At 40.2% G+C, this 15,564-nt stretch overlaps 1 long non-coding RNA gene across 5 annotated transcripts in view; it reads left to right on the forward strand.

Moving 5' to 3' along the window:
- The window catches only part of LOC105476764 (uncharacterized), a 111,627-nt gene that overhangs the window by 41,942 nt on the left and 54,121 nt on the right, over positions 1 to 15,564 (forward strand). For all 5 annotated transcript variants that reach the window (XR_011615740.1, XR_011615739.1, XR_011615742.1 and 2 more), the window contains exon 2: positions 11,397 to 11,503. This is a non-coding gene — a long non-coding RNA (uncharacterized lncRNA). The remainder of the gene's footprint in view (positions 1 to 11,396; positions 11,504 to 15,564) is intronic.

The following is a 15,564-nucleotide window of genomic DNA, read 5'->3' on the forward strand; positions in this document are numbered from 1 at the left end:
CCACTCAGCCTGAATTTCTAAAAGAAATCAGGATATTTCAACTGTACTTTGTCCAGGGAAAGCCATAGGCTTGGTGGCTTGGTTCCCATTGTGGGGAACTGTCCTGCTTTCCCTCCCATTCCAGGTAAAGTAGTAAATTTCCCATTGGTCACTTTCATGTTGAGGGGAATTGCATTTTCCTATGTCCACTCAAGTCTTTGGAGTGTTCCCTCTAAGCAGAACTAAGAAGATCCACAGAACAGTTCTCCATCTTGTCTGCACATTAGAATCACCTGGGGGGTTTGTTTTTAAATCATGCTTGCCTTCCCATTCCCCAGAGATTCTAATTTAATTGTTTACCGTTGAGATGCCTAATTGTTTTAATGTGTTAATAGTTTTCTGGGTGATTTTAATGTGCAACCAGATGTAAGAATGACTGACTGGCAGCATCCCAGTTTGGCTTCCATAGATCTAAGGATCTGGCTTATTATATTAAGGACCATCAATAAAGATAACGTGACTTTCATTCAAATGTTGGCTGGTTCTATTAGAAACATGTTGGAATGAATGCATGCTCTTCATCATGACATTGTTATGACTTGGCTATTTATATGTCATTCTGCAGATCCAACTGGTTTGTCCAACACCTGTGGGTTTAAACCTCAAACCTAAGAGAACTGTCATCAAGTCTATTCTAGGGTGAGGTAGGCTATTCTTAGAACATTCATCCATTCATTCATTATTTAAATATTCATTCATAAAACAGTTACTGAGTACTTCCTATGTGCTAGGAATGGTGATAGATGCTGGGGACACGTATATCTTAAAGGAGCCCACAGTCTAGTTGTGGGGAACAGATGTGTGAATAGTTGCAATATAATGTTATACAAATTATTTACCAGAGCACTGGACACAAGAGAAGATCATAGAAGAACACGTGATCAATTCTCTAGGGTGAGTAAGGGAATACATAAAAAGACAGACAAGTTCAACTGCGTGAATGAAAACTTAACAAGTTGATTCAGTGTAGGGTTGAATAGAAAATTTTACACAAAGGGAAGATGTTTTGCCAAGCTATGAGGATTCTGAATAATGCTGTACTTGGAAGTGGAATATAATTTGGTGGCGCTGGCTGGAGTACGGGGTGTTTGGCAGGGAATGGTACATGCTAGGCGGTTAGTGATCACGGAGGCCCTTGTCTGCTATCCTTAGGAGTATGAATTTTGATCTCTAGGCAATGGAGAGCCATTGCAGGGGAGAAAGAAGCAGATGAATCATGTAACATCTGAAAAACATGCATGTCATCCTGAATGACCAGCTCTCCTGAGACCACCAGTCAAGTCATTGCTGAGCCATCCCACATTGAGGGGATTCAGAGAAGAGGTAAAATACTTAAGAAAATACAAACCATTCATTCATCCACTCAGTCACTGAACAAACATTTATCAAACACCTACTATGTGACAAGCAGTAGGGATACAGCAGGATTTCTGAAGCTGGACACTGTTGGCATTTTGGACATACGGGATACTGGGGAGAGTGGGATGCCCTGTGAGTAACAGAATGTTCAGCAGCATCCTTGGGCTTTACCCACTGGACGCCAATAGCACCCCCTTCCTCTCTCGCCGACAGTGTGACAACCAAAAATCTCTGCTGGTTGAGAACCACTGGGATACAGGGATGAATAAGACATACCCCTTGCCCTCAACAATTTTACAGTCTAATCCAGAAAAGAAGAGATACGCATTTAAAAAGCCCAGTGGCTCACATTTGTAATCCCAACACTTTGAGAGACCAAGATGGGAAGATCGCTGGGGCTCAGGAGTTCAAGACCAGCCTGGGCAAAATAGTGAGACCCCCATTTCTACAAATAAAAATTAAAAAATTAGCTTGGCATGGTGGTACACATCTGTGGTTCCTGCTACTCAGTAAGTTGAGTTGGGAGAACCACTTGAGTCCGGGTGGTTGAGGCTGCAGTGAGCTCTGATCACACCACTGCACTTCAGCCTAGGCAACAGAGTGAGACCCTGTCTCAAAATAAATAAATAAAAAATTAAAAAAATTGACAGGCACAGTTCAAGGCTAAAGAGGGGAAATACATAAAAGAAATACAAACCGTTACAAAGGCTTATATAAAAGGGAAACAATGTTCCCATTTGGGGTAAGCAGGGACATCTTCATGGAGGTAGAGGCTTTTGAATTGGGCTTTAAAGTAGCTCTGGATGAAGGTGAACTGGAAGGATTGAACTTCATAAGATCTCTGGACTCCCCAGTTCCATCTAGGCACTCCTTCTGCATAAGTTGCCCCATGGATAGTAGCTATGAGCCATCTGGACTCTGCTGATTGGCCCAGGGGTGCTCACCTAACCAATGTACAGGCTGACTGTTGACCCATAAGGTGACCTAGATTTTAACATGTCTCACTCATTGCTTTAATAGGACTGTTTGTTTCAACAAAATCACCATCCCTCCCTTGCTTGTTCCAGATTGATATTTAGGTGGTATGCACAGGTATGAGTACTTGATGTCCAGGTTTCATTTTGATTGCTTGTTACTTGGGCCATGTCAACTCATTACCCCGGCTCTTTCACTCAAAGAGCACTGTTCAAATGATCTTCTGCGTAAATGGTGCCCCTAGAAACATGCAACTCACACTGCTCTCTCTCTCTACCTCTCTCCACCAGTGACATATAAAGTGAACTAGAATATAAAGGCCTGACATTTCTCCACTGGACAGGGTTCAGGTATGTCCATGCCTCTCAGCTTTTGTTCTCTTAACCTCTGACCTTCTGGAACCTATGATTGATGCCTGTGCCTTCTGTCTCTGCCTGCATCAGTAAAGTAAATTTAGTTAAGGGAGAAGGTGAGAGATCCCACAACATTTTCTTAATCTAGTCATTAACAGACAGGAGGAGAGGCTTTGCATGCAATCATGTTTAGACTGGTTCCATGCAACCAAATAGGTGGTTCCATTGCTTTAGAGGCAGCAATGTGGGACAGGGGACAGGCCAAATAGGGGGACCTCTAGATTCCTCTCTGCTACTTTGTTCCCTTGTTCCAGAATAGTGTATGTGTTGTGTATATGTATATTCATTCATATATATATATATACACACACACACAACACATACACACACAAATAAGAATGTCTACTATTTTAAAAATGTTTTAAAGTGCTGATGCAATATTTTTCACATTGCTCTAACTTCTCAGTCTGAGATCAGGAACTAATCTAAGAGCCAGCCTACCTGGGTTCACTCTATCACTTCTGGACTGTGTGATTCAGGGCAAGCTGTATGACCTTTTTCTGCCCATTCTGTACCTCTAGAATGAGGATTCTGATTTTTGCCTCATGGGGTTGTTACTAGGATTGAATGCAGGCATATGTGTAAGGTGCTCTGAGATGCCTGGAGCATCAGAAGCACCATGCAATAGGAGGCTTCACATGGCATCACTTCCCAAGTGTAGAAAGCCTTCCTTTCCCTGAAATTCTTCCTCTGTTGATTGATCATGCCTAGATTTCTCTAACTGAGATGATTGCAAAATGCCTTCCTTTAAATGTTAATGCTTCTTCCCCCTGAGATTGGTGATGCCTTAGTCCTTGCCTGTCATGGACACCTTGCTGTAGGAATCAGTTAGGTTCTTCCTCTGAGATCAGGTCTTGGTTAAGTAAGGTGAAGACAAATGGAGGAGGCAGCCCAGGAAGTAAATGATGGAAGGTTCCAAAAGCAAATTTCTAATTCTCCAAATTTTTGAAGTGATATTTTGAAGCCCCTTAGTTTAGAAACTGGTAGGGGTTTTTTGTTTTGTTTTGTTTTTACTTTTTTTCTCCTCTTCATCCCTGAAGCTATTCACCTCACCAAACTGCAGATAACTTCTCAGATTCACCACTTCCTTTCTGCTTGCATTTTACTGCCTAACTCAAGCCATCATCACCTTCCTTTTGGATGGCGGTCTCCTCCAAGCTTCTCCTGTGTTTTCATACTTCCTGGTGAGATCTTCTCCAAACCATGATGAGAATTGATGTCAGGTTCTGTGGTAGGTTGTTCTCTCTCAAACTGCGCTCAAGAATCCTACAACCCAAACTTTTTTGCCTGCTTTAAAATCCCCATAATCCGGTTCATTTCATCTGTTCACTTTTAATTTGATTCCCTTGCATGTGATCCTTTCATCTAATGTGGTTTTCACAGCTCTCCTCTTCTACTTGCTCTACCTCCCAGGTCTCTGTTTCCTCATCTTCCTCATGAACTCAATCTTTTCTAAGCTCACTTCCTGCTCAACAATCTAGAATTCATTCTAGTCCCTCAGATTGGAAAGTCTTCCTCAAAATATATCCCACCCATCTGCAAATATCAGGTCAAAACACCAGTCCTTTATGTAGCTTTCACGAGTGCTCCAATCCAAAGTCATGTTTCTCTTTTCTGAGTCTCCGTTGGCACTCAAGTTTTTATTAAATCTTTTGTGCGCTTGTGTAGTGGTTAACTGCATGGTATTTGCAGTCAGAAAGACATCACTGCAGGTTTGAAATCTGGCTCTACTAACTATTAGCTGTGTGAATTAACTTCTCACACTTTCAGTTTCCTTATCGGAGAGGCTCCTCTGGTTCAGCAACATAAGACAAAGATTTGGGGGTCTGTGTCTATTCAGGTTTGAATCCAGCCTTCACTACATACTAGCTGGATCCCCTGAAAGTTAGTTAACCTCTCTAAGCCTGAGAATCTTCATCAGTAAAATGGGCATACTAAGCGTAGAGATTTCAGAGGGTGACCGTGAGCCCTAAATGAAGTAATCCATATACAAAGTGTTTAGCAAATTCCTGGGACATAGTGATTATGAATGTGGGGGCTAATCATACATCTTGGAAAGAGTGATTTCTCCATTCTTCGGGTATTTCCTTTCATCCAGAAGGAACTCAATTCGTGTAGGAGTCCTAGTCTCTTTCCTCCATTTTACTCATTACACTTTGAAGGTGGCGCGTGTGTGTTTAGGGTGAAGTAACTAACTTGATAGGTTAATTTAGGAAGAACAACTTTCAAATTGAGCACATTCAATTGTCCCTCCCTTTCTTTCTCTTGACACCACGTTGCTCACATGAAGTAAGTCCTCTTCTCTGTCATGCCATACATTTTATACTGGATTGCCTTTCCACTAAGAGGTCTGCTGTGGTTCCAGGATACCTGTGTGAGTTTATTTACTTCTGGGGTGTAGTATTGGAAAAGCCATTCATCTGAAAATATACACTCTATCCTCCAACCTATATTTTATCAATAATAGAGATGATACATTTGGTCCCTTTGTCTTTTTATCAATTCACTCAGAACTCAGACAGACAGAATTTTTTATTGGATTCAATAGCACCTATTTCTTTTGGTTATGATTAAATTACATAATTCACAAACTTATACAGCACAATCCCAGCCCTATTCATCACTTCCATTTAGCTATTCTTGTGTTATATCCTTTATAATAAACTGCTAATAGTAAGTAAATCACTTTCCTGAGTTGGGTGAACTGTTCTAGCAAATTATCAAGCATGAGAAAGATGTTGTGGAAACGTACAATTTGTAACCAATCAGTCAGAAATACAGGGGGCCTGGGATTTTTGACTGGTGCCTGAAATTGGGGGCAGCCTCATTTGACTGAGCTCTTAAGCTGTGGGGTCTGCACTGTCTCTGAGCAATGTCAGAATTGAATCGAATTGCTGGATATCTTGAGTTAGTGTCTGGAGAATCAGAGAACTGACTGTTGGTATCAGAGAACACCTCCACTTGACACTGTACATTCAAGGACATAGTTTGGTGGTCAAGCATGAGTGACAGTAATAGAAAAAGAGAGTCAGAGACTGAGGTAGATGCAGAAAGAGACTGAGAGAGATGGGGATGAGAGAACGGAGACAGATGAACTATAACAGAAGATGTCTATGTCCCCAGAAGTGTCAGGGAAATAAGTATTTCTTCGGTTGAAGTTGTTAAGGGACCATTATTTGGTATTTTGAAAAAATAAGAAGGATCCTCCATTGTCATAACCGTTTGAAGGAATTTCATCTGGGAAACACAGACTATGATTATCTTTCATCATGAAGAATGCTTTTTCTCCAGCTGGCGTCACAGAGCTGGAAATGCAGAGTCTCAGGTCTCACCCCAGACTTATGATTCAGATTCTGCATGTTGGCTCCCAGGTGGTGCATATGCACATTGTAGTTTGAGAAGCCCTGTCCCTGTGGTATTAGATCAGTAAAGTGAAAATCAGACTTGGGTTCTAATAGTCCCTTCAGCACTCTCCAGCCACATGACTCTAGAAAAAACATATCTACCCTGAGTTTCAGCTTCCTCATCTGTATAATGGGAATAAAAGATCTGCACTTCTTGTTTTTAGGATTTGTTGGGAAGAACCAATAAAATTGGAAGATGAAGATACTTTGAAGACTGGAAAGGGCCCTGAAAATGGAAGCTCTTCAGTTGCTCAGTACATGAGGCTAGGGTGGGGACTGACCTTTCCCCTAACTATCACTTCTGAGTTTCACTTTACTGCTAGAGTCATCCTCTCTGGCTCGGAGTAAACCCCACCATGTGTGAAGGAAATGTGAGCAAGTCAGCAGATGCAGTGTGTATTTTTGAACACGTTAATTTCTTTATCAGCTCAATTTCTTTTCTGAGGGCATCACTGTATTACATTAATGCCTTGAGTTAACAATACCAGTTGGCACTGCAGGTCTCACTTATATACACAGTGTAAAAGCTCAGGGAGTAGCACGGAAATTGCCACCCAAATCACAATGCTGGATCCCCTCCTTGGCATGCTTATTATCTCCCTCGGGAGCAGATCCACTATTCCTTCCTTTGTTTTCAAAACCCTTTATTTATGATAGTATTTGGCATCTATGCAATTAATTTTGTTCTTCTGCAGGTTTTGAGGCCTTGGGAGATCACAGACTTTATATTTTATCTCTGCCTGTCCAGGGCTTGGCACATAGTAGGGATGTCAGACATATCTGTGGAATATGAATAGTGGTGGTGGGGAATGTGAAATTGACCATTGTATCCCTATTTATTCATTCATTATTAGCATCAATGAACCATTTTCCGATAAGGCCATCCTTGACAGTATACGTGAGGTCTTGTGCACCCCTATGCTTCCCTGGTACCCTTTCAAAATGCTCATCACACATGCAGACATTTAATGAAGGTCTTTCATGAGAGCTTGTGAGCTCTCTGAGGGCAGGGATTGTTCTGTTCCTTGCCATTTCTTTGGGCTCAGGACAATACCTGTCACTTTATGGTGTTCAATAAGTATTTGTAGAGTTAAAGCGATTCACTGGAGATTCCAATTCTTGAGGATTCCAACCTTCACTATTCCTTTCTAAAACCAAATTATCCCAACAGGAAAACTTCCCCAGTTGGAAATCTAGCCAATGTTTTCGCTGTTCAGAAAGTTACCCTATCAATTCTTTTCTCCAGTGGCCTACTGCCTGGAGGGAAGAAGAGTAACATTTACTGAATTGCCTACTTTCCACAATATATGATAAGTGTCATTTTCTCCACTCTTCTAGAGAGGAGAATGATGTTCAGAAGGTAAGTGGCATGACTAGGGACAAAGAGGTACTATGGGGCAAGGCTAGGATTCTAACCCAGGTTTAATCCAATTTATAGTCACTCTTCCCACTGCATCACACCACCTGGGTAGCACATAGAAGACTCTTATACTTTCTTATATTTTTCCTCTAGCATCTGTTTTTCAGAGTGTAATCTTGTTTAAATAGGGTCACAGAACTGGCCAATGTCAGAGAGGACTGATATTCCAAATTTAATTCCTTGTATAGGTTTATTTTCAACAAGAATTACTTCATAACTCAGCCTTCACTCTTTCAGACTAAACTGTCTCCTTCCAACTGGGGCATGTAACTTGACGGTGACCTCGCTTCATCTCTTAGATCTAGGGCAGTGATGGGCAGCCTGTTTCTTGTAGATGCTTGTTGATGGAAAGGTTGATCCTTTCATCCATTTGTTGGAACTGGGTTAAGGCTCAAAGTAAGCTCTGATGCAAATGCATTTGGATTTTCAGAAAATCCATCTTTCTCTCTCTCAGATAAACTATCTGTCCTTGGCTTCAACTTACGCAGGGCTTGTTCAAGTCACATATTTTATAGCCTAAAGAGGAAAAGCGATCATCAGTATAATTATTGTCTGGATGTAGACTCTTTGATAACCTTTACTAAAAATATATAGATTCTCGTAATTTACTTTTCATTTAATCTACTCATGTTTTACTTGGTTTTTTGAAGCATCCTTTCAGCATTTGTTTGCCAAATATGTATTCGATGTCCCCCTTGCATCAGGCCTTCTGCTAGGTACTGAGCATGCAAAGGGGAGAAATCATGGACTCTAGCCTCAAGTATAATTCATTCCTACAAAAAGTGCTGACATCTGCCTGAGGGACTCAGAAAAGTCTTTCCAGAGGTGGCAGACTTTGATGGAGACTGGGTAGATGAGGAGAATGAACAGGTTTTGCTCTGAGCCCATTCTAATAGATGTTTGCTGTCATTATGGAATCATTCTGGTAGAAAAGATCTCTGCACTTCGATTGCCAGGAACCAGGGTGAGAAAATCCTTTGTGGGGTCCTTTAAAATCAGGAGCGGCCACAGTGCTTTTTGACTGAGACAAAGGGGATAATGCAGTCACCGAGAATGGAATGGCCCTTCTGTTAGTGGCAGTGCCCTCTCCTATTCTATAAGGTGCTCTGGAGAGAAAGAGGTGTGTGTCTGTCCAGTTCCCAGGTATCGTTGTTCTAGGGAGAGAGAAGCAATTTCAGATAGCTGGAACATGGCTCAGAATTACCATGGAGATTCTGGTTTAGACTTGATGCATGGGTTCTTTTAAATCCTGGCTCTCCATATGACTCATTCATCATGCTGTATTTCCCAGGGAGCATCTAGTCTAAACTCTTCTTTTCAGATGAGGACAATGTGACCCAGACACATCCAGCAACTTACCGCGAGTTACACAGCCAATTAGTGCAGGTCTTCATTAATCCAGTGCTGACCTTATTCTGCCATGTTCAACATTAGTCGATTATTTATTTCATTAATAATTATTTACTGAATGCCTACAGTGTGCTAAACATGGTGTTAGGCAACAGATTATCTTCAGTGGAGAGGCAGTATCTAGTGATGGTTTCAAACTCACTGCTCTTCGTCTTCAATTAGTTGCATAACCTCTCTCAGGTACCGTTTCCTCATCTGTAAAATGGATATGATAACAGTGCCAATCACAGGGACGTCAGGAAGATTAAATGAGATAATGCATCTAGAGTTCAGCACAGCATCTGGCACACCTATTACCAAGGTTGCTATGGTCTAATCCTTCTGTGCTCTTCCGTCACAGCAAAGATCTTTACTCTTTAATTCTTATGTCTGCCTGCCCTAAAGATGGTTATGAAAGGTTACTTCCTCTGAGTGCTTTCATTCTCTCTAAGTCCCTCTAAATCCCTGATCGACAACTCTAGAGGACTGGAGCTTATCTCCCTCATAGCCATCCCCTGGTCCAGACACTCCTTCCCCACTCCTCTGGGTTCTTGGCAGCCTCCCCGGGAGGAAATTCAGATGTGTTCTCATTACAGCCTCACAACCTTGGGAGGAAGCTTTGTCAATGCTCAGTGCATTCCCTGAATCCATTTGGAGAGGAACCCTGGGCCAGCTCCAAGATGCTATATCACCCATCTCTGAGACCGGCCAGGTTTGGGTTGGCTCAGAAGATCTGGGACTTGTCATGATCTTGGGCATTCTAAGAATGGGCTCCATAGAACCCTGTTTTTTTTTTAAATCATAAGCAGCACAGCACATCAGCCCATTTGGCAAGAAACAAGGGAGGGGTGCAGTTTAGCACATACTTGGCTGTGCATATTCCTAACAACATAATAGAGTTTTCATGGTTCCTTCCCAAGCTTGATCACCTTTAATATAATAAGTCATCTTCTGGGCAAGGTTCTGCATATACATGGGCATGCTGCTTCTCTGCTCTCCTTTTGCATGTCATCTTGCCTATGAGGGAGCATGCTGCCTACTTCTCTGCAAAATCAGTTGGAGGGAAAGCACACCAGTCAGTGTGCATTAATGATGGCAATGCATTCCCCAAAGGAGGCAGAAACCTCAGCAGACGTCTGGAACAGATTTGCAAAATACTCTGTCTGCATAAGGCAGCTCTGGACATCCGTGTATTTCTTAGCCCCACAGCCTCTAAGGCTCACTTGAATGAATGCCTTTCATGGTTTCTTTGTCTCTTTTGATTAGAAGAATGAGCTCTTTTTATTTTAGGTCTTTTAAGGTAATTTTGGAGGATCTTTGTTTTGCCTGCTGTCTTTTTTGTTGGTCATGTGTGAAAATAAGGATATAGCTGTGAAATGGAGGAAAGCGGAATGAATGGAGAAAATGAGAAAGGGAGTGATATTTATTGGGGACTAATGATAGTATATCTATTTGTCATTTAGCCTTCATGACAGGTGGATAATCAACTGGCAAAAGATCACAGAGACCTGTGTATTCCTCTTCACATTTGTCTGTCTCCAAAGACCATGCAACACATCACAGATAAAATGATTTTGTCATTTTTTTACCTCTTCTCTAAGCCAAGAATTCATTTTTTATCTTGAACTCAGCTTCCTTGTAACTTCCATATTCTTTTGATTGAACCATCATGCATCCGCTAGAATTTGGTGCATTGCATATTTTACCCATCTGGGTTTCAGTAAGGATATATTTTCTTTCAATGCCTATTCTTTTACAACACTACATACTTTGATTTGCTAAACAAAGCAACCCAAGTTTTTTCAAATTTGCTTAGTTTTAGAAGTATTAATATATAATGAGGCTATTAATTCTTAAGATTGCTTTTCCTGTATTTGTTAACTTGAAATATAGTTAGAGTTTTTCTTTCCATGCATTGTTTTCCTCCTGAATATTTCTTTTTATGGCATTCACTATTTAAATGCATTTATCCACTCCAGGCTGGGTGACAGAGCAAGATCCTGTCTCAAAAAAAAAATGCATTTATCCCAAGCTACTTTTTTCATTTATATTTGTGATCATAAATTAATGCATGGTTAAGTGTCAGCAATCACGTGGAGGGTTTGTAGACAAGTAATTGCATAGTGGTGATAAAATCTCTCTTTCATAGAGAATGTATGGAAGGGGTTGGTATAGATAATTGTTATGTCCACTGTAGATCTAACACCCTGTTATGCACCATCATCTTCAGGATAAAGTCCAGGCTGCTTCATGCTCTGGTGCCTCCACACATGGATCCTGGGCCCTAGTCATGGACAGCCATTTACAGCTTCCCAAACTCACTGGACTCTCTCCCTTCTCTGTGCCTTTAAATATGATGTTCACTCTGCTCAGTTTACCCTTTTCATCTTTCTCCAGATTATTACCTCCTGTAAGGCTTGGGTCAAGCATTCATTCTGTGAGGAAGCCTCCATGCCCTGAGTGGATGCGTTGAGTCTGTCTCCTCTGTGGTCCTGGCACACACAGTAAGTGCTTTGCCCTATCAGAGTACTTGGTCTGCAGATGTCACTGCCCAGTACTCACCGGCTCTCTCCACTCCGGTCTTTGACTATGAACACCTTGAAGACAGGAGAATTTTTAATACCATGGGAAGTTGCTCATGTTATAATGCTTTTTCATTTTAATTTTGAAATAATATAAAGACCTCTTATATATTCTCCACAGAGATTCCTTATTCACATTTTACTTCATGTACCTTATAATTTATATTCTCTTTTCCCCTCTATGTGCACACACATGTACACACACTGCACTTGAGAGCAAGTTGCACACATAATTCCCCATGGCTTTGTAATACTTCCGTATGAGGAGGAGGAGGAGGAGGAGGAGGAGGAGGAGGAGAAGAAGAAGAAGAAGAAGAAGAAGAAGAAGAAGAAGAAGAAGAAGAAGAAGAAGAAGGAGGAGGAGGAAGAGGAGGAGGAGGAGGAGGAGAAGGAGGAGGAGGAGAAGGAGAAGAAGAAGAAGGAGAAGAGGAAGAAGAAGGAGAAGAGGAGGAGGAGGAGGAGAAGGAGGAGGAGGAGGAGGAAGAGGAAGAGGAAGAGGAAGAGGAAAAGGAAGAGGAAGAGGAAGAGGAAAAGGAAGAGGAAAATAATAGTGGCCAGGTGGCTATAATTCCAGCACTTTGGGGACTGAGGTGGGCGGATCATTTGAGCCCAGGAGTTCTCGACCAGCCTTGGCAATGAAGCAAGACCTCATCTCTACAAAAAATACAAAAATTATCCCGGCCTGGTGGCACGTGCCTGTATCCCAGCTACTCAGGAGGCTGAGGTGGCAGGATGGCTTGGGCCCAGGAGGTCAAGGCTGCAGTGAGCTGTGATCATACCACTGCACTCAGCCTGGGTGACAGAGCGAGACCCCATCTCAACAAACAAACAAACAAACAAACAATCTTTCATACAGCCAAAGTATCACCAAAATCTAGAAATTAATATTAGTACAATAATACCATCTAATCCACAGACCCCCTTCAATTTTTGCCTATTGTTCCAATAATGTCTGCATAGGTCCAGGAGCTAATCCAAGACAACATTTATTAGTTAGGTCTCTTTAGTTTCCTTTGCTGTGGAATAATTCCTCAGTTTTCCCCTGACTTTTATGATGTTAACACCCTTGAAGACTAGAGATTACCTTAAAGAATACTCCTCAGCTTATATTTCTCTGATGTTGCAATGTAGAGTTTTTTAAAGCCATGTAAAATAATACATAGTATATTCCATCTACATAAAGTTTAAAAGCAGACGAAAGGAATACATACTTTCAGAAGTTAGTATACCGGTTACCTTGGAGAAAAGGAAGAGCTCAAGGGGACTTCAAGGGTGCTAGAAAGTTCTATTTCTCCTGTGTGATGCTTATACAAGTGTTTTCTTTGTGATGATTCACTGATTGGTATATTTATATTTGGTACATTTTTGTGCATGTGTTATACATTATGATAATAGCTTTTTAAAAAATAGTAAAAATTAAATTTCTCTTCTCGTTATAAATTAACTCACATTTTCTCTTTGAGATTGGAAATGCATCAAACTTGCCCTCTACAACCTCTTTCCAATAACTCACTAAACAACTTAATAAGGCTAGAAAAAGAAATAAAAGTTACACAATTATAAAGGAAGAAATAAAATCATCATTTGTCAGATGAGGTAATTTCAGTTCTTTGACATTGGTTGAGAATTGTGTGGTGACCCAGGATATGGTCAAGTTTTGTAACTACTTCATGTGTATTTGGAAAAAAAAGTGTATTTTACAATTGTTGAGTAGTATAACAATTAGGTCACATTTATAAATGTGTTGTTTGGATTGTCCATACCTTTTTTGATTATTTTTGTCTGCTTATACTGCAAAGTATGATGAAAAACTCTTAGTAAGATATTGAAATAATAACATAAGCGTGTATATTACTTGGTTTACATAAATGTATAATTGCCACAGCTACCTGGCAAATTAAACTATTTTTTATTATCAAGTTTCTCTTTTATTTATTTGTGACAATTTTGGCCTTCAAGTATATCTTTTTCTGTTAATTTAGTGATACTACCTTTCTTTTAGTTTTTCTTTGCACTGTATATCTCTTAAAATTCATTTGCTTTTTTATATCCTTTTACAATATTTCCATGTTGAGATGACTCTTGTGAACAAGAGTCACAGTTATAGTTGTTGAGATGACTCTTTTGAACAAGAGTCACGGTTATAGTTGACCTTTGTTGAATTATAAAGTCTGACAATCTTTGCCTACAATGGAAGCATTTAGTCCAGTTATGTTTAATCAATTGCTGATATATTTGGCTAGAATCTATCATTTTAATGTGAGCTTTCTACTTATGTCAACCAACGTATGTATATATTTCTTGTTTCTTGTCTTCTTATTTATTATTTATTTTTTATAGAGACTGGGTCTTGCTATGTTGCCCGGGCTGGTCTTGAACTCCTGGGCTCAAGCAATCCTCCCAACTCAGCCTCCTAAAGTGCTGGGTTTACAGGCATGAGCCACTGTGCCCAGCCTCTTGTCTTATTTTATGTTAGTTGAATTTTCTGTTTTTTAACTTTTACTAACTTTATGGTGGTGGATCGAGAGATTACAACATTCATCCATTACCCATTAAAGGCTAATGCTACTTGGTAGTTTTTACCCTCTTTATGTAAAGTGCAAGGACTTTAGAATATCTGAAGTCTACCCTCCTTTTGACTTATATGCTATTGTTGCTGCCTATCAATAAGTTTAGAGATATTTAAAACACTATGAGATGTAATCACTATTGCTTTTTATAGCCAATATTCATTGAATTCTAATTGCATATTTATTCTTTTTATTTGATTTTTATCCTTCCCTTCATCTTTAAGCTTCCATTTGGAGTAATTTTTTTTCTAAGAAACTTCCTTTAACATGGATCTCTTGAATTCTCTTGACTTTTGTTGTCTAAAAAAGATTTTCATTTTATCTTCGTTCTTAAAAGCTATTATTGCCAGACATAGAAATCTAAGTTAGCCATGTTTTTGTTGTTGTTGTTGTTTTCCCTAGTACTTTGTAGGAGTAATTCTATTGTTTTTTGTCTCTTATTTTTGTTGAGATGGTAAGCAGTGGTTTTTTTTTTTTTTTTTTTTTTTTTTTTTGAGACGGAGTCTCGCTGTGTCTCCCAGGCTGGAGCGCAGTGGCGCGATCTCGGCTCACTGCAAGCTCCGCCTCCCGGGTTCACGCCATTCTCCTGCCTCAGCCTCCCGAGTAGCTGGGACTACAGGCGCCCGCCGCCTCGCCCGGCTAGTTTTTTGTATTTTTAGTGGAGACGGGGTTTCACCATGTTAGCCAGGATAGTCTCGATCTCCTGACCTCGTGATCCACCCGTCTCGGCCTCCCAAAGTGCTGGGATTACAGGCTTGAGCCACCGCGCCCGGCCTCTGTCCACTTTTAGTATTTTATTTTTGTCTTTGTTTATTAGAAGTTTTACTATGATGTGTCTAGATGTGGCTTTCTTTGTATTTATCCTACTTGGGGTTTGTAAGCACTCTTGAATTTAGGGCTTAATATATTACATCAATTTGGGTAAGAATTCAGTCAATGTATATTCAAATATTTCTTCTAATTCATTATTTCCCTCTGTATATTCTGAGACTCAAATTATACACTACCCCTTCTCATTGTACTTCATATGCCCTTTAGTCTCTTCTGTATTTTTATTCTTTTGTTCCTTCTTGCATAATTCTGGATGTTTTCTTCCATTTCCCTATTTTAAGTTGTGCCTAACTGCTGTTAAACACATTCATGGAGTTCTTAATTTTGGTTGTATCTTTTAGCTCCAAAATATCCCCTTTCCTGTGGTTTCCAATTATCTGCCAAAATCTTGAATCTCATCTTTTATCTCCTTTATAAGAATTGCTAAAGTTTGTGACTAATAATTCCAATATCTAGAACTCTCTTTTTGCTGTTTTCTCTTGATTCTTGCCTTGCCGTCTCATGTGCTTGGTTTCTTTTGACCACGTGCTGGATGTGGTACTATGAAAATTAAGAAAAAAGAAAAAGAGAATTTGTGTTTGC

Source organism: Macaca nemestrina, chromosome 17 (genome assembly GCF_043159975.1).
Source record: "Macaca nemestrina isolate mMacNem1 chromosome 17, mMacNem.hap1, whole genome shotgun sequence".
Lineage (NCBI taxonomy): Eukaryota > Metazoa > Chordata > Mammalia > Primates > Cercopithecidae > Macaca > Macaca nemestrina.